Source organism: Manis javanica, chromosome 6 (assembly GCF_040802235.1).
Source record: "Manis javanica isolate MJ-LG chromosome 6, MJ_LKY, whole genome shotgun sequence".
In the NCBI taxonomy this organism is placed as follows: domain Eukaryota; kingdom Metazoa; phylum Chordata; class Mammalia; order Pholidota; family Manidae; genus Manis; species Manis javanica.
The window spans coordinates 142,877,116-142,897,697 of record NC_133161.1 but is presented as its reverse complement, the minus strand read 5'-3'; the positions used below and the strand labels follow the sequence as shown (position 1 = coordinate 142,897,697).

General features: G+C 39.1%; 1 long non-coding RNA gene across 5 annotated transcripts in view; it reads right to left on the bottom strand.

Annotated features, from left to right (window-relative positions):
- LOC108409208 (uncharacterized) overlaps window positions 1-20,503 on the bottom strand; it is a 94,201-nt gene extending 73,698 nt beyond the window's left edge. For 2 of the 5 annotated variants that reach the window (XR_005054305.2, XR_005054304.2), the window contains exons 1-2: window positions 20,225-20,499; window positions 15,445-15,560 (exon numbers count right to left, since the gene is read on the bottom strand). This is a non-coding gene — a long non-coding RNA (uncharacterized lncRNA). Of the gene's footprint in view, window positions 1-6,937; window positions 7,137-15,444; window positions 15,561-20,224 lie in introns of all 5 variants that reach the window. The other 3 variants (XR_012132669.1, XR_005054302.2, XR_001856163.3) reach the window with 3 other exon arrangements.
- Between the last annotated feature and the right edge of the window lie 79 nt (window positions 20,504-20,582).

Genomic DNA, 20,582 nt, shown 5'->3' with positions numbered 1-20,582 from the left:
AAGACATAGAGTAATAGAATGGATAAAAAAGCAAGACCCATCTATATGCTGCTTACAAGAAACTCACCTTAAACCCAAAGATAAGCATAGACTAAAAGTCAAGGGATGGAAAAACATATTTCAGGCAAACAACAGTGAGAAGAAAGCAGGGGTTGCAGTACTAATATCAGACAAAATAGACTTCAAAACAAAGAAAGTAACAAGAGATAAAGAAGGCCACTACATAATGATAAAGGGCTTAGTCCAACAAGAGGATATAACCATTCTAAATATATATGCACCCAATACAGGAGCACCAGCACATGTGAAGCAAATACTAACAGAACTAAAGAGGGAAATAGACTGCAATGCATTCATTGTAGGAGACTTCAACACACCACTCACCCCAAAGGATAGATCCACCGGGCAGAAAATAAGTAAAGACACACAGGCACTGAACAACACACTAGAACAGATGGACCTAATAGACATCTATAGAACTTTACATCCAAAAGCAACAGGATATACATTCTTCTCAAGTGCACATGGAACATTCTCCAGAATAGACCACATACTAGCTCACAAAAAGAGCCTCAGTAAATTCCACAATATTGAAATTCTACCAACCAATTTTTCAGACCACAAAGGTATGAAAGTAGAAATAAATTCTACAAAGAAAACAAAAAGGCTCACAAACACATGGAGGCTTAACAACATGCTACTAAATAATCAATGGATCAATGAACAAATCAAAATAGAGATCAAGGAATATATAGAAACAAATGACAACAACAACACTAAGCCCCAACTTCTGTGGGATGCAGCGAAAGCAGTCTTAAGAGGAAAGTATATAGCAATCCAGGCACACTTGAAGAAGGAAGAACAATCCCAAATGAATAGTCTAACATCACAATTATTAAAACTGGAAAAAGAAGAGCAAATGAGGCCTAAAGTCAGCAGAAGGAGGGACATAATAAAGATCAGAGAAGAAATAAACAAAATTGAGAAGAATAAAACAATAGCAAAAATCAACGAAACCAAGAGCTGGTTCTTTGAGAAAATAAACAAAATAGATAAGCCTCTAGCCCAACTTATTAAGAGAAAAAGAGAGTCAACACAAATCAACATAATCAGAAATGAGAATGGAAAAATCACGACAGACTCCACAGAAATACAAAGAATTATTAAAGACTACTATGAAAACCTATATGCCAACAAGCTGGAAAACCTAGAAGAAATGGACAACTTCCTAGAAAAATACAACCTCCCAAGACTGACCAAGGAAGAAACACAAAAGTTAAACAAACCAATTACAAGCAAAGAAATTGAAACAGTAATCAAAAAACTACCCAAGAACAAAACCCCGGGGCCGGACGGATTTACCTCGGAATTTTATCAGACACACAGAGAAGACATAATACCCATTCTCCTTAAAGTGTTCCACAAAATAGAAGAGGAGGGAATACTCCCAAACTCATTCTATGAAGCCAACATCACCCTAATACCAAAACCAGGCAAAGACCCCACCAAAAAAGAAAATTACAGACCAATATCCCTGATGAATGTAGATGCAAAAATACTCAATAAAATATTAGCAAACAGAATTCAACAGTATATCAAAAGGATCATACACCATGACCAAGTGGGGTTCATCCCAGGGATGCAAGGATGGTACAACATTCGAAAATCCATCAACATCATCCACCACATCAACAAAAAGAAAGACAAAAACCACATGATCATCTCCATAGATGCTGAAAAAGCATTTGACAAAATTCAACATCCATTCATGCTAAAAACTCTCAGCAAAATGGGAATAGAGGGCAAGTACCTCAACATAATAAAGGCCATATATGATAAACCCACAGCCAGCATTATACTGAACAGCGAGAAGCTGAAAGCATTTCCACTGAGATCGGGAACCAGACAGGGATGCCCACTCTCCCCACTGTTATTTAACATAGTACTGGAGGTCCTAGCCACGGCAATCAGACAAAACAAAGAAATACAAGGAATCCAGATTGGTAAAGAAGAAGTTAAACTGTCACTATTTGCAGATGATATGATACTGTACATAAAAAACCCTAAAGACTCCACTCCAAAACTACTAGAACTGATATCGGAATACAGCAAAGTTGCAGGATACAAAATCAACACACAGAAATCTGTAGCTTTCCTATACACTAACAACGAATCAATAGAAAGAGAAATCAGGAAAACAATTCCATTCACCATTGCATCAAAAAGAATAAAATACCTAGGAATAAACCTAACCAAGGAAGTGAAAGACTTATACTCTGAAAACTACAAGTCACTCTTAAGAGAAATTAAAGGGGACACTAATAAATGGAAACTCATCCCATGCTCATGGCTAGGAAGAATTAATATCGTCAAAATGGCCATCCTGCCGAAAGCAATATACAAATTTGATGCAATCCCTCTCAAATTACCAGCAACATTCTTCAATGAATTGGAACAAATAATTCAAAAATTCATATGGAAACACCAAAGACCCCGAATAGCCAAAGCAATCCTGAAAAAGAAGAATAAAGTAGGGGGGATCTCACTCCCCAACTTCAAGCTCTACTACAAAGCCATAGTAATCAAGACAATTTGGTACTGGCACAAGAACAGAGCCACAGACCAGTGGAACAGATTAGAGACCCCAGAAATTAACCCAAACATATATGGTCAATTAATATTTGATAAAGGAGCCATGGACATACAATGGCAAAATGACAGTCTCTTCAACAGATGGTGCTGGCAAAACTGGACAGCTACATGTAGGAGAATGAAACTGGACCATTGTCTAACCCCATATACAAAGGTAAACTCAAAATGGATCAAAGACCTGAATGTAAGTCACGAAACCATTAAACTCTTGGAAAAAAACATAGGCAAAAACCTCTTAGACATAAACATGAGTGATCTCTTCTTGAACATATCTCCCCGGGCAAGGAAAACAACAGCAAAAATGAGCAAGTGGGACTACATTAAGCTGAAAAGCTTCTGTACAGCGAAAGACACCATCAATAGAACAAAAAGGAACCCTACAGTATGGGAGAATATATTTGAAAATGACAGATCTGATAAAGGCTTGACGTCCAGAATATATAAAGAGCTCACATGCCTCAACAAACAAAAAACAAATAACCCAATTAAAAAATGGGCAGAGGAACTGAACAGACAGTTCTCCAAAAAAGAAATACAGATGGCCAAGAGACACATGAAAAGATGCTCCACATCGCTAATTATCAGAGAAATGCAAATTAAAACTACAATGAGGTATCACCTCACACCAGTAAGGATAGCTGCCATCCAAAAGACAAACAACAACAAATGTTGGCGAGGCTGTGGAGAAAGGGGAACCCTCCTACACTGCTGGTGGGAATGTAAATTAGTTCAACCATTGTGGAAAGCAGTATGGAGGTGCATCAAAATGCTCAAAACAGACCTACCATTTGACCCAGGAATTCCACTCCTAGGAATTTACCCTAAGAACGCAGCAATCAAGTTTGAGAAAGACAGATGCACTCCTATGTTTATCGCAGCACTATTTACAATAGCCAAGAATTGGAAGCAACCTAAATGTCCATCTGTAGATGAATGGATAAAGAAGATGTGGTACATATACACAATGGAATACTACTCAGCCATAAGAAGTGGAAAAATCCAACCATTTGCAGCAACATGGATGGAGCTGGAGAGTATTATGCTCAGTGAAATAAGCCAAGCAGAGAAAGAGAAATACCAAATGATTTCACTCATCTGAGGAGTATAGGAACAAAGGAAAAACTGAAGGAACAAAACAGCAGCAGAATTACAGAACCCAAAAATGGACTAACAGGTACCAAAGGGAAAGGAACTGGGGAGGATGGGTGGGCAGGGAGGGATAAGGGGGGGGAAGAAGAAGGGGGGTATTAAGATTAGCATGCATGGGGGGGAGGGAGAAAGGGGAGGGTGGGCTGCACAACACAGAGAGGACAAGTAGTGACTCTACCACATTTTGCTAAGCTGATGGACAGTAACCGTAATGTGGTTGTTAGGGGGGACCTGATATAGGGGAGAGCATAGTAAACATAGTATTCTTCAGGTAAGTGTAGATTAAAAATTTAAAAAAAAAAAGAAAGAAAGAAAGAAAAGGGGGATTACTCCTTAACAGGATAAAACTATTGGTAAATCAAAGATCAACGCATGCTTTAAATATCCTTAATGTTGATCACTTAAAGGGTGTCAGATGATCAGCTATGGAGGTACTCTTTTCTGATAATATTCCTTTCTCTTAATTAAAAAAAAAAAAAAAAAAGCAGTTACTGTGTGCTGACCTCCAATGAGTTCTGCACAGTGGTATAGAGGGCATGTCAAAGTGTGGGCAAAGGGTCTGTTTGTTTCTACGCAGAAGATCAAGGCCTAGCTTGGATACCCAGAAAATGAACTAAGATACGATATGAGGAGGAGCTTCCGGCATCAGCACTCTCTGGAGGACTCGTGCCGGGGGATGATCATCAAAAAGCCTCCACAGGGATCCGGACGATGCTGCGGTTGTGGCTGCATCCAGCCCACCGTCTCCTGGACTTGCCATAAGAAGGAGGAGGGAGATGTCTAGGCTGGCATGTGCATACAGTGAGACAACGAATTTGACTGGATCTGTACTGTTGGAACTCAACCAGGAGTTGGGAGGGGTGCAAGTTGTAGCACCCCAAAATCTCATGACTATAGACTATCTATGGTTAAAAGAACATATGGGATGTGAACAGATCCCAGAAATGGGCTGCTTTAATTTGTCTGATGGTTCAAGTACAGTTGGAAAATATCCATCATATCATAGATAAATTTTCACAAATGCCTAGGGTGCCTAAATGGTTTTCTTGGCTTCACTGGAGATGGCTGGTAATTATAGATTTGCTTTGTTTATGTCACCGTATTCCTATTATGTTAATATGTGTGTGCAAATTAGTTAGTAGTTTAAAACCTATACATACTTAAGGTACTATACAAGAAGATATGCCAAAGAAATAATCAATCCTCCCAAGTTTCCTTCATATGCTACATCTATAGCTTTTCTTCTTCCTTCCTAATTACAAACCTTAAATAGAATTCGTGCCTCATATCGAATTTACCGAGTATCATAATTCCTCCAGGTGGTAAAGATACCTCGAGACAAGTGCTGGGCATAGAAGCCACAGGGCATAAATCTGCAAAGAAGTAAAAAGCTAACCTTTGCAAACAATATGGCTTCTCTCTCACTTACCAACTTTACATTTCCCTGTATGGCCCCGGAAGATGACTGGTTAGCCAGAGACGGGTAAGATTCCTCAAGGGAGGAACAACCTAAGACAGGCACAGTCGCAGGGGGGCCATCAGGTGAGAATTTGGGGATCAACAGAGGTGAGGCTCAGAACCTCACCCCCCCTGCTTTGAGAGAAATCTTCTGCATCCGTGGATGTCTTGCTGCCCTTGTCTAGCCTGGATTAATACTTAGTCCATAGGCACACACCTGATCATCTGATCATCTACATTTGCCTTCTTACAGCACTAAACTATGTTTTCTACCTTTATCTTGAATCTACCTACCACTTCAGCACTTTATTAAAAATAAAAATAATAATAATAATAGGAGAAATGTGGGATCAACATATAAATCAAGTACAAAAATCAAATGAATATTCATATTTGACCTGATGGTTTATAGGTCATATTGCATGATCAAAACCGAAAGTTTCTGTGATGAATGCCCTTGTACTGTTCACCATGTAAGAATTTATTCACTCTGTAAGAATTCGTTCACCATGTAAGAACTTGTTCGTTATGCTTCAGAAGATTGGAGACTGATGAGAATTAGGCTTGAGATGGATTAATGATTGTACATTGAGCATTGACCCCCCTATACTGAATTTTATTGTTGTTAACAACCATTTGATCAATAAATATGAGAGATGCCCTCTCAAAAAAAAAAAAAAAAAAAAAAAAAAAATGGGCAGTTGTATCCTGGTAAAACATTATTGACAAAAATAGATGGTCAGCTCACAAGCCCTACTTGGCGTCCCTCTGATCTACCACAATGTGTACAAGGACTGAGCTAGGAAGAGATAACCTGTACACCAAAAATATTGAAGATTTTGCCAATTTATATAAACAAAAAATCTGAGAATGAATTAGAAGAGCACTAGACCAGGTAGGATTTACTGATAAGGGCAAACTGTCAGAGATTCTGTTCTTAATGTTTAGCCTGAGCAGCGGGACAGGCACCTACTCCAGCTCTAACTCATCGCTATCACCAGTTAGTTGAGGAAGAAAAAATGTGGAATGAGTTTAGAGATGATGAAGCCAGAAGTTGATGGCTGTAGCATTATAGCTGTGCTCTGGGGGGCCCTGGAGTGACAGTGAGGAAAAGGGGTGTGCCCAGTGGGGGCATTCACCTAGTGAGGCTGTACCTCCAGTTGTTCAGTCTGCCCAGAAAGAGACGCGTGTACAGATTTGTGGGCAGGGGCTAACGCTTTGGTCATATTTTCAAGGACTTAGAAGGAATTAGGTCGGTGAACCAGTGACAAGGGAGGGGTAGAAATAAACTTCCAGGATGGACGCAGTGTACGAGGACATTGGACTCTTATGTGAATTCATAGATTATTCATTGCTGCAGCTTTCAATAATTAGGTGATCAGGAGGTCCTATCCTCAGGTTATCGGTCAGCCTCTTTCCATGGCCATCCCAGTATTGCTCAAGAAGTTTAAAGCAGGCATGATGGGACAGACTGAGGTTTTTGCCTGAGATCATCAACGTGGGGGGGTCTAACTAAGTCACTGGTAAACACTCAACCATTAACAGAAATAAATGCTGAGTTTGTAATACAGCGTAACTCCTTTGTGGAAACAGCTATCCACAAGGTGACAGGTTGACTGCTTTGATTCCCTTTCATCTTGGAAAGGACAGCAGTTTGTTTTCACTGAAAGATACTTACACTGTATGGACATGTGAAGTTTTCCCTGGCCAGGGCACTTCTGCCAGCAACACCACGAACAAACTTACAGATTGTATCACCATCATTATGCTTCATACACTACAGCTTCTGATGAAGGAATTCATTTTGCATTAAAAGATGTGATCACGCCCACAGAATTCATGCGCCTCATCACCACGAAGCAGAACAGCAGAACAATCTGTTGAAGATCCAATTATAGATAAACAGATTCAACTCAGTTCAAATTCAGTGATAGCATCTTGAGGGGCTGATGGGCTCGCATATAAAATGTGATACATGTTCTAAGCCAGCAACAATTTATAATACTGTTTCTCCCACAACCAGAATATAATTTTTTCTTTCTCCCTTTTCCTACTTTTCTGTATAAGCCATAATGGCGAATATTTAATTTTTAATTTTAGGTCACATGATCTCAAAGGATGATTGTGATTGTACTAGACAAAGAATGATCACTACCCAGATATACCTACAGTGACTCATGGAATGTTGAATCTCTCTCTTTGGGGAGAGGGTGGATATGTTTTCCTGAAGAAGGGATTGCTGCATTATATTATGCAGAAATGGGATGTTTCTGCTGTTACTTGCGTATGGAAGATAAATATGGGCAGAAGGGATTGTAAGAATGTCGATTAACAAATGATTGGACTGTGCTGTATTGCCTGGTGTTGACTCAACACTATCCCGACCCCTTTCTATCCTTTCCTCTTTGAGGGGCTGGAAGAAGAGCAACTATGTTTTCAAGAATCTCTTGCCAATAAGGTTCCAAATTAGGAAAGTAGATGAAAAGTATAAACTATTATTTCTCCTCTCACGAAGGCAGGTGTTTTGGCAAAAGGCCAGATGTGAAGTTTGCCACAGCTTTAGGATGAACTACTGCAAATTATCGGATTCAGTGCTGCAGGCAGCTGAGATCACTGGCAACTGTTAGGATTCTCCACTTCCTGAGTTTCTGAAAGGCAGCACCAGTTATCTCTTGATTTTCACCCCCTCTCCTCTTCCAATGATTTTATAAGTATTAATTCACTGTACTAAAGCCGGTGTTGTTAAGATACCTAGAGTGGTTTGTATTTTTCTGAATGAACTGTGACAGACATATGCAATAAAACATCCACGATGCATATGCCTGCTTAGCAATCACAGTATATGACTAAAATGATTTAATTTCTAGGTCCACATTTCAAATACAGGCTTGTCTTCTAGGTATTATACCTGAAATATGGGTCTGAAGGGCTGAGAATAATGACCTCATTCAGGGTTTTGCACCATCAGCACAACTGGCATATTGGGTTGAATAATCCTTTGTTGTGGGGGGCTGTCTTGTGCATTGTACAGGAGCTTTAGCAGCATCTCTGGGCTCTACTCACCAGATGCCATTTGCACTGCCTCCCTCCCTTCCCAATTGTGACAGAGTAAAATGTTTCCAGATATTTCAAATGTCCCCAAGGCAGCAAAATTGCCCCTTAGTTAAAAACTACTGGTACATAGGAACTCTCTGCACTGCTTTTGCAAATTTTCTGTAAGTCTAAAATTATTCCAAAATAAAAAGTTTAAAAAAGAAATCTTCCCACCCAAGTTCAGGCACAGATGGCTTCACTAGTAAAGTCTTCCAACTATGTCAGGAAGAAACACCAATCTTACACAAACTCTTCAAAGACTAGTAAAAGAAGGAATATTTTTCAACTCATTTTATGAGGCTACCATCAGCTTCACGCTCAAATCTGTCTGAGGGATTCTAGGAAAGGAAAATTACAAGGCAATCTCACTCAAATAGATGCAAAAATCCTCAACAAATATTAACAGAATGATCCCAGCCAGCTTTCAAAGATGATATCAAGGCCCAGTTAGGTTCAAGAATGTGGAGTTGGGTTAATACTGAAAATGTAGTCAATGGAAATTTACTACATCAACAGAACAAAGGAGAAGAATCATGTGGTCATTGCCCCAGATGCAAAAAAGGATTTGATGAGTTTTTCAAAATCATTTTGTAATAAAGTCTTTTTGGAAACCAGGATTAAAAAGGAATTCTTTCATCTGATCATAAGTGTCTGCAAAACAGGATAGCAAACATGGCATCTGAGGTAAAAGACTGAAAGCTTAACCCCTGAGATCAGGATCAAAACAGAAACATTCACTATCAATAATTCTATTCAATATTGTACCAGAGGTCCCAGCCAGTGTAGTGAGGAAAGACAAAAAATAAGCGGATTCAAAATATGCATATCATTGTTCATACATGACAAGACTGCATATGGAAAAGTCAACAGGTTTCTAAGAAACTATTAGAATGAATGAATGCATTTAGCAAGACTACTGTATACAAGATCAGTATACAGTAGTATATAGTATTTCTATATACCAACAACCAATTAGAAGATGAAAATGTAAGAGTAATACAATTTACTAGTTGTATTTATCCAAAGGAATTGAAAACTTATATCCACACAAAAATCTCGACACAGATGTTTATATGTGTATAGAAGCTTTATTTGTAATCTGCAAAACTTGGTAGCAACCAAGATGTCCCTCAGTAGGGGAGTGGATAAACCATGATACATCCAGACAATGGGATATTATTCAGTGCTGAAAAGAAATGAGCTATCAAGCTATGAAAAGACACAGAGGAACTTTAAAATGAATATTACTAAGTGAAAGAAGTCAGTATGAAAAAGGGTGCATACAATATGATTCTAATTACATGACATTCTGGAAAATGAAACAATGAATACAGTAAAACAATCAGTGCTTGCCATGGGGGTGGAAGGTAGGTAGTAAGGTGGGAAGGGATGCATAGGTGACCCCAGAGGACTTTTTTGGGCAGTGTGATTCTCTGTATAATTCTGTAATGGTGGATACATGTCATTATACGTTTGTCCAAACCCACAGAATGTACACCACCAAAAGTGAACTCTAATGTAAACCAGACTTTAGGTAATTGTGATGTGTAGGTTCATAAAATATAACAAATGTACCACTCTGGTGGGGGATACTGATAATGGGGGAGGCTATGCATACTTAGGGGCAGGGTATATAAGGGAAATCTCTCTATCTTCCTCTTTAATTTTGCTGTGAAATTAAAACTGCTCTAAAAAAAGTCTTTAAAAAAAGAAAAGTAATTTCAAAGACATCAAACATCTAGGAAGGAATCCAGTGAAAATGGCAAGATTTATACAAAGATTGTTTAACATTACTGAAAGAAATTAAAGGATACCTAAAAATAATGGAGGGGAATACCATGTGAGTTTAAACTCAACGTTGTGAACATATCAAGTTACTCCACATCAATCTATAGACCCAAGACAATCACAATCAAAATGCAGAAGGATTTTTTTTTGTTAAAATTGACAATTTGATTATAAGATTTATACAGAAAAGCCAAGGGCCAGAATAGCCAAGATGATCTTTAAAGAGAAGAACAAAGTTGTAGGGTTTATAATGCTGGGCATCAAACTTTATTATAAACCTTCAGGAATAAAGACAATGTGGTATTGATGTAAGAATAGCTGGAAAGAGCAATTAAATACATTATAGAGTATAGAAAGAGACCTCATCTATACGCACATTTGGATTGTTGACAGAATGGCACAGCAGAGCAATGACTAATAGAGTCTTATATCATACCATAGATAAAAATCAATTTGGGTTAGATTACAGATCTAAATGCAAAAACCTGTGCCTAATAGAGTCTTACACTATACCATAGATAAAAATCAATTTGGGTTAGATTATAGATCTAAATGCAAAAACCAGTGCCTAATAGAGTCTTACACTATACCATAGATAAAAATCAATTTGGGTTAGATTATAGATCTAAATGCAAAAACTAAGACAATGTTTTTAGAAGACAATATAAGATGACTTTTTGACTTTGGGATAGACAAAGATTTCTTAAGTAGGATCCAAAGAACACCAAATATAAAAGAAAGATTGATAATTTGACTACATTAAAACTAAAAATCGTATCATTTGAAATAGCATGAAAATCACCAAATACTTAGGAATAAACCTAACAAAAAGTATATGTCAAAAGATCCTAATAATACAAAATTCAAGCTACAGTTGAGAGAAGATATCTACAGTACATACAAGTGACAAATTATGCATCTAGAACTTATAAAGAATGCCTACAAAGAAATTTTTTAACATGGACAGTTCGATAGATAAATATAGTGGGCAAAATGACAGAATAGACACATCAACACAATGGATATTCAAATCACCAATAAATATGAAAACATGCGCAAAATTGTTAGTCCAGAAGGCACTTCAAATTAAAAGCAATATTTGTATAACATACTCACACATACCCACAAGAAAAGTGAAATTTAAAAAGACTGATAATATCCTGCACTGGGTATTACAAGAAAATCTGGAGCAACCATAACTTCCATATCCTGCTGGTGTGATTGGCACAAGAACAGACAAATTTATCCTGCTGGAGGCCACATAACTGGCATAAGCATTTTGAAAAATTGTTTGACAGCATGTACTCCAACTGAACAGAGGTAAAACCTGAGACCCAGCTATTCCGCTCCTAGATACATACGAAACAAATGCACACTTCACGCAAGAACGTCCTTTACAGCATGATCTGCAAGAGCCCAAACTGAAAACATCCTCAATGTCTATCAACGGTATAATGGATAAATAAATATGATATAGTCCCCTAGCAGGAGACTACACAGGAATAAAAATAAAATGTCGTATGCTGCAGATGACAATACATATTAACTCACCAAGACAATGTCAAGTGAATGACATAAAAGGCAAAAGAATTATTCTGATCATATAAACTTCAAAAACAGGCAAAACACATCTATAATATTAGAAATCAGGGTACATGACCTTTGGTTAGGTAGTAATTAGGACGGGACACGAGGTACCTTCTGGGGATACTGGTAATGTTCTATTTTTTAATCTGGGTGATGGTAACATGCATGTTGATTGTGTGATCATTTTTCAAGATGTATATTTATGTTTGTATGTTTTTATCTGTAGGTATGCAACATGTCAATAATAGTTTATTTAAAACACACTGATAAGGGCTGTAACTAAGGTAGGTGAGATATGTATGATGTGTTTTGAGGAAAAAGAGGGGAGTGATCTAAAAGTAGATGTTATGAGTTGAACTGAGTTCCACAAAAAGACATGTTGGAGTCCTAACTCCAGGGATTTCAGAATGTGATCATATTTGTAAATAGGGGTGTTGGAGGTATAATTAGTTAATTAAAATGAGGTCATACTGTAGCAGGGTGCATCCATATGGCTGATGCCCTGAAAAAGAAGAGGGAAATTTGGACACGCAGGGAGACCACCTCAACAACAGAGAAGCAGAGGCTGGAGTGAGGTGGCTACAAACCAAGGAACACAAAGGATCGATGGCCGCCACCTAAAGCTCGGAAGAGACAAGGAAGGACCCGTCCCTGAAGGTTGCAGAGGGCGCCTGGCCCTGCCTGCATCTTGATTTTGGTCTTTCAGACTCAAGAACTGTCAGACAACAAATTTCTTTTGTTTTAAGCCACCCAAGGTGTGGTACTTTGTTATGGCAGCTGTGGAAACGCACACGGCATGAATCAGTGTTGTGTGTTTACAGAGGAGGTGTCGACCTAAAAAATAAAATGGCCTGTTATTTCGTTGGCAAAACGAGTTTATTGAGGAATTACAGTTCAGGTTAAGCAAACTATGGGAAAGCCATAGGCAGTCCAAAGAGACAAAGGGAAGGTCAGCTTTTTATTAGGTTTCTGGAGGAAACTGGGCAGGGATGTTACAAACAAAAGCTCCTTGGAGAAGAAGAGCTGAGGTTGTGGAGGTTTCTCCTGCACTGTGTGGCAGTTAGTCGTTACTGCTGGCACAGGGGAAGAGCTTCCCTCTTTTAAAAGCAGGAGATAAAATTCCTGGTGAAAAGTGTCCTCCTTTGTCGAGATGAGAATCTTCCTCCCTCCTGTGGATTATGCGGGAGCAGCGAGCGGTGTGTGCAGGAGAGCTCTCCCTTCCGGGCTTGCTGGCCCCGCTTTACAGAGGTTTCCTTTATGCTTCCTCTCAGAGGTAACTGAAATTCTGGAAGGAATGAATCCTGAAAGTGACATTCTAGGTGACAGTGCTGTTACTGGACCCAAGGCTTCAAAACGATTGCTCTTACCCCTCAACAAAGGACCAGACCAAAAAATAAGCTCTGCCATTTGAAGCCCTTTGGCGACAAGCAAAGCAGTGGGTAGATAAAAGATGCTTGGGGGAAAAAAGTCCAGATCTCCATCATTTGGATTAGCCATTTCCATGTTCTTCCCTCCACCCAAGATTTTATAAAGCAAAGAAATATGGAATCGTTTTCTCAGCAGATTATGTTACCGAGTCCAAGTGCATGCCACTTGCCACATGGCATGCCATTGAGAGACAAGGGCAAGGAAAATGACGTTATCCAGAAAGCCAGCAGACAGAGAAACTGGCAGACTATTGTCCTAAAGCACCCTTTTCACTTGGCTGATTTCAAGCTTCGTTTATATTAAGGAGGTGGGAGCAGAAGGGAGTTGAGATCAAGAGGTGACAATTGACCTCAGCCGTCTGCTTGTCAGCGAGGGTCTGAGGTGGATCGTGAAACTCCTTGTTCTTGGTTAGTTGACGCCAGTGATTTTGTTGACATGGGTCTGGCTATGATATCTCTGTAAGTCCGTGACAACCCAGTCTTCATTTTTGTACCTACTTCCTTATCTCCTCAGGGGAAGTGATTTTTCAGGTAAGGGGCTGGTTGCACCAATCTTATGTCCACAGCAAAAGTCCTTTTGGTGATTAACAAGTCCCTGCAGGACTGCAGGGCTGAGAAAAAGCCTCTTGATGCAAAGATTAAGGCAAAAAGGTGACAGATACAATATGAGGGCAGAGATGTCAAGCCTTCTCATTCTGTTACAATTTAGACCTGGTAAATAAAATACGATCCCTTTCATTCTGTTTCTGATTATTTGGTGACCTAGGTATCTGGATAAACTTCTTCACTAAAAAATTTCCACGCCCATCCTTCATCCCCTGCCCCCTTTTCTTGGCTCCAGGGGACTTTAATTTGGGACAAAATTAAACCAAAATAAATAAGTAAACTCAAACATTGGTGCTGAGCCAAGATCATCATTGCTGAGATAATCATTGACAAGAATTTAGAACTGAAACCAGTCCTTAGCCTAAATTCTTGTCACCTTGCTAGTATTATAAACCTCAAAATGAGAATTCAAAGTAAACCAACATTGTACTAGTAGAATCCCACAAGACAGGGAGAAGCAGATGAAATTCTCCCACATAGAAATTTACCCCAGGCCTCAAAAATTCTAACTGGAAACCATTCAACAGTCCATCTTCCTCATGTCTCGTGAATAATACAATTCGCAACTTTAGCTTTATAGTACTATTTTCATATTCCGAACATGCCACGCTCTTCTATTTGTCACTAGTTGCTAGGCAACTCCCTTCTCCTTTGAGTCCTATCTATCACCTGACACTGGTGAGCTCCCATTTCTACTTCAAGTCATAACTTGAGCTCTGAAGCTGCTTTGAGTGCCTTAGTCAGCCAGCATCCTCTCTGTGTTCCTACATTACCTTAGGAGGTATTTTGTATTTATAACTCAAACTGCCTCAGACCCCAACAGTTCATCGTAATGAATGACAACATATCAACATTAATAGTTCGAAGGTCACACATTAATGTCACGGGTCTCATGCAAAGTCTCCCTTAGTTATTTCTAGAAACTTATGGGTGTGCCTCATATGTTTAAATGAATGATCCTACACTCTGATATTGTTGTGGAATCCACCTAAGTGAGTGTTAAAAAGAAACAACAGGCCCAAAATGGAATCACTTTTGCTAAGCTGCACCAAGACCCAGTATCTAATCTAAGGGCAGTTTCAATCTTTCCATGGAATAGAATTAAACCACTCAGCCTGGAATTTCCAAGTCAGCACTTGTGAGGTAATCTGCCTGATATGACACTCTGCCCTCCTCTAAGCGAAGGTAACCTTGCCTGAAATAAACCACTCTTTCAACTTCCTTGTCCCACCCTCTTTCTGTCTATAAAAACCTTCCATTCTGTGCAACTCCTCAGAGTTCCCTTTAGTTGTTAAAGGGGATGCTGCCTAGTTCATGAGTAGTTGAATAAAGCCAATTAGATCTTCACATTTACTCAACTGAATTTTGTTTTTTAACAGGAGTCATATCATCAGCTTTCTGTAAATGTATGTTTCCCAGAATCCTAATCCCAGGGCTCCAAAGTGAAAAAGCACAGATACCAAATAGCACAGCAAGCATGATTATTTTGTGCTTGTTTAATAGAAGCAAATGGTAGAATACCTAGCTAGAATTGTAAAGAATAGTTACCTGGGCACAGCAAGACTGGAAGGTGGGAACCACTTTTTTCTTTTAGAAGCTATTATATATTATTTATATTTTTAAATGATATACGCCTGCATAGTTGATAAAAATAGACTAAATATTTTTAAATGGCATACCATACCTTCCGATGCTCACTGCCCTGCAGTCAGATTGTTCCATGAAGAATGAGGAGTCTGTCTCTCTTTACTGTGTGTCTCATTTTGTCATCTGGTCCTGAAGCAGCATTTCTTTTATTTTCTGTAATTCACAGAGGTTTTTATGAAAACCTCCCCTTTAGTTATTGCCTAGAACCCATAACATGGGATCATGGTCCCATGGATGTCAACAGGATGGCCACACATTTTCCTGAGAATGTTACTACTTTTTTATGTGTATAGAGGATGATACAAGAACATGCTTAGAGTATGAGTTCCAACTTTTGATTTTAGATAAGATGGAATATGAGGGACCAGATTTACCCTCCTGCCTGAAACAATGAAAAGAAAAAAAAAATCAAGGAATAACTTTGAAGGCATTGGACATCAGGCAATCGAGGACAGTGTTGCCAAAGAAATAGGAAACGAATGAATGAGCCCAGCGACTAACCCAGTTTACTATCCTGGGAGAGTTTCTAGACTGCAGGGCAGGGACAGAGAACTAGGCTGGAGCCCAGTGGACTCCCTGGCCTCAGGAGACAGCGGCAGCCAATGTTCACGGACAGAGTACCAGAAAGGAGAAAGCCACACAGACAGAATCCCAGAGATCTGGAGAGGGTCCTCCTTGAGTATTCATCAGCTCCTGCATTCAAGGAAGCTACCCAAGGCCCGGGGGAACATCCATCCAAGATGATTACAGGGAACAGGGCCCAACACACACAGTGCCAGTCTATCCACCAGCCAGAGAGGACTTATTATTAATTCAAATAAAGGACTTAAAATAGTGCCTGATGCTTGTTAAGTGTTAGCTTGTATTATTACCCAACATATGTGGGATTGGTTGGTTGACTGAAAAAGCTTATTAAAGTGGGAAATCACCACTAAAAGAAACATTGATGCATTGGGAGAGATTCCCAGAATCTGTTTTTCCATTCTGTCTTGGAGTAACTGTCGCATACTCTAAAATACCACCTAAGACTCCTGCTTCCTGGGGTTTATTTACACCGTTATATAATCCCCTCCCGTTGAGTATGGACTGAACCTAGTGATTTGCTTCCGACAAACAGAATACAGTAAAAGGGATGGAATATCACTTCTGAGATTAGGGCACAAAAAGGTTCTGGCTTTTGTCTATCTCTTTCTCATGCTTCCTTCCTTACCGACCTTGAGGAAGGCCAGCTGCCATGTTGTAAGGTGCCCTATGAAGAGGCTCACTCGGCAAGAAACCAATTTCTCTAGCAACAACCAAGGGCTTGATGGCCACCAATGGCTGTGAAGGGCCATGTGAGGGCTTGGCAGCAAATCTTCTGAGGGTGCTGACATTCAACTGAGTGACAACCAACTGGAAGCGATCCTCCCCACAGAGCCTGGAGGTGACTGCAGTCCCAGCCAGTACTCTGATTAAGCTTCTGAGAGATCCAAAACCACAGAACTCAGCTAGACTCCTGACCCACAGAAACTGTGAAGTCAGTGTTTATTGTTTCAAGCCACTACATTTTGGAACAATTTGTTACAAAGCAATAGAGAACTATTATAGTAATAGAAACTCTGATTTTAGCTGAACAAATAGACTACTAGAACAAAGACTATGTTTCATTCTTCCTAGTAGTTAGATGTGGCCATGTGACCCAGGTATAGCCAACACGATGTGATGGGTGATGGGTGGAGTTTTCAGATCTAGGCTTTAAAAAAGTGGCTATGCATGTATTAAAAAGAAAAACCTAAGGCCCGTAATGGAGTCACTTAAGTTAGGGCCCCATGTCAGTAAACCTAACTGCAGTTTCAATCCCTTTAAGAAAGTAAACTTTAACCAACCCGGAGTTTCCTGGAGGACCCTTCTCACTTAGGAGGACAACCTTGCCTAAACAAAGTTTATGCATTCTTTACTATTAAATTCTTTTCTTTTTTTATGCTCTCTGACTTTAAAAACCTTTCTTTTTTGTAGCTCAGCAGACCTCTTTTCTATTTGCTAGATGGGATGCAGCCCAATTCATGAATAATTTAATAAAGCCAATCAGATCTTCAAATTTACTCAATCGAACCTTTTTTACACACATGCTCCATATCCACTTTTCTATTTCTCTAGTTAAGATACAGCAAGTTATGATAATGGTGGAATTACAAGATGGAAAAGCCTGGATCCCTGAATCACCATATGGAGGAAGGCTACCTATTGACCAGGATTTCCATTTGGACTGTTATATGAATGAAAAATAAATTTCTGTTGTCTGAGTTTTTATAAATTTGGTGTTTACTTGTTCCCACAGATAACTTAATTAACATTTTTATGTGAAAGAAAAACATTTTTCTGGGGTAAATCACTAGTAATTTGGGTCTCTATCACATAAAGTCTAACTTCTGTCTTTATCAATATGAAATTTATTTTCACCTAAACATTTATCCCCCAGTCATTAAGACCTTTTCTTCTAAAAATGGTTCCTCTGACTGAAATTCTGGGTAGTATTTCTTGCATAAACTGTATCCCTACTGCTTTGCATTGAGTTTTCAGTGTCATTTCTTTCACAGTGGAGACAAGTTAAAGATTCTTGCAAAGCAAACTGAATGTGGAATCTTACTAGATTTGGGGCTTTTCAAAAGTTCCCTGGTCTTTTATAATCACCTCGCCTATCCTCAACGCAATGGCTATTTTTATTAGCACTCCTGTTTATCCAGTCTTTCCAAAGCATTCTTGGTTTTCACTGAAACAATTATTTTTCTACACAGACTCAAATGTTATCAATTTACGTAACTTAATTACATAATTATGAAAAATAAAGTGGAAATAAATAGATTGAAAACAAACACAACTGACTCTTGGTAAGTATTCTACCCAACTGGTGGAAGCAGATATGCGTAGGGGAACCAAAGTGAAGACTACTACCTCGGAGCCTTCAATTTTTTCCAGAGATCAGTTAGCATATTTCAGAAAAGGACTTGAGAACATAAGTGGACAGTGGTTAGAAGAGCTTCTACTAAATGTGCATGTGTACTCTTCAGGGGACAGAGATCGGATCCTAACTTTCACCTGATTTTCAGGGGGATTGCTGATCCCTAAAATGTTAAGTGCCATACTATGTCAAAACTGAATCCATGGGACCAGGTTGAGGAATAAAGACCTTCTTTTCCTATGATCTGCTTTTGGACACTGATGTACCTACTTTTTCTTGAATAGTCCTTTCCCTCCCAAAGATAAATTCATGTATATAGATGTTTGTGAGCCAGTGGTTCCACCAGTTCATCAAAAACACTGACTCTAAATCTCAGTTTACAACCTTCCAAATGAATGAGGCACCTTAACTGTACTCAGGTCAAATGTTCCCCACTCAGAGAACTGACTCTGACCATGTCTAAGGGAACAGCCCTCATCAATTTTGATCCCTTTGCCCCCTTTTTTTCATAGCATTTATCACTATCTGACATTGTTTTGTGTAACCATTTATTTACTTGTTTCCTGTCTCTTCACTAGTATATGAGCATTATGAGGGCAGCAACTTTATTTCTCTTGATCACCCACATATCTCATGTGCATAGAACAGCACCCAGTACATATCAGCCATTCCATAACTACAGTATTTATTGAATAAATGATTGAATGGCTTGTTTACATGTTTGGGCAGGCACTGCAACTTATTTCTGAATTCTCTGGAACTGGCTGGTTGGTACAGAGCTTTGTAATGAGTAAATAAATTATTCTGAACATCATTTCTTGGGAAATTTCAAATCTTGGGAACCTCTAAGTCCCAAGAATAAAAGACAACTAGTATACATTCAATGACAAAATTCTAGCTATTCAGAATATTATATTTGAAGCGTGTTTACAATTTCAATGTCAGATTTCCCAATCTTTCACAAAAAGTTTGTTGTTTAAATGTGAAATTAATTCCAACAAAGGGGAAAGTGCATTTGTGGGTGAAACAAACTACAAAGGCAAATTTTATCATACAGCAGCCACAAAACTGAAACCTTTGTACTACGTAAATACCTTTAAGCCACATTTTTATTGTCCCCAGAAATGAAGGTAAAATCTTAATCTCAAAAATTAAAGGATGAAGAACAATAACAAAGGAAACAAAGAAGAAATGTGATTAGAAAGTAGGATGCAATTGCACAATATATACAAATATTGAGTCATTATACACCACCTGAAACTAATATAATGTTATGTGTTAAAGAAAAAGTAGGAGGCAAGCGACAGATACTTGAAAGAATACTCAAAAAAAAGGTTTTAATGACTGGAGTCTAATAACTTCTCCCTTTACATTGTAGCTCTTCTGATGGTCCTATAAGGAAACAGAGTTTCTCTTTCTCAAACTTAGTCATCTCCCGCTTTCCAGTATTTTCTTCTACTTATCACTGTGGAAGGAGCAAGACTGGACTAGTCCGATTTTCTTCCATTCACTAGAGCAGAGTTTCTCAAACATTATCAAGTATTAAATGCACTCCAAAGTTTGTTAAAACACAGATTTCTAGGGCCTCCCCAGAGTTTCTGATCCAGCAAGTGGCTCCCAAGAAGTTGTATTTCCAGGTAATTCCCGAAGGATGCTGACCCTGCTGGGTTGGACTTTAAAAACTACGACAGTGAGGCTCCCAGGAAGTTCCATTTACAAGAGCGACTACCACAATTCCTGTTTAGAAAAGCTAACAATCACAAAAGTCAAAACTATACACAAAAGCAAACTTCTAGGACTCTACGGATATTCCCGTTCAGTCTGCACATATTTGCTTTACCTGTATTATGAAAAGGGCTCTCCCCACTTGACCACCTACCTAAACAGGTTCAGCCGATCTCCAGCCTCACTGCTGTACAAAAGGGCAGGTTCCAGATGGAGAAATTAGCAATCGTCTGACAGATTCCTGAGCTTCCTTCACTTGAGTGGGGAAAATGCCTCCGACATTACTTCAAAGGACATGTCACTTATCGCCCTCAAAGGGGAGCATCATTTATAGGAATGCTTGCATAAACACGGTAAACCTGTAGCAGCGGCAGGCAAAATGCAAAGTAATCCAACCGGAACCTCCATTCTCCGCACCTGGAGAACGGAGAGGGCGTGGCCGAGCCCCCGACGTCCACGTGACCTCCGGGAGCCGCGCGCTGCCAAGTCGCGCGATCTGCCGTCATATCAGC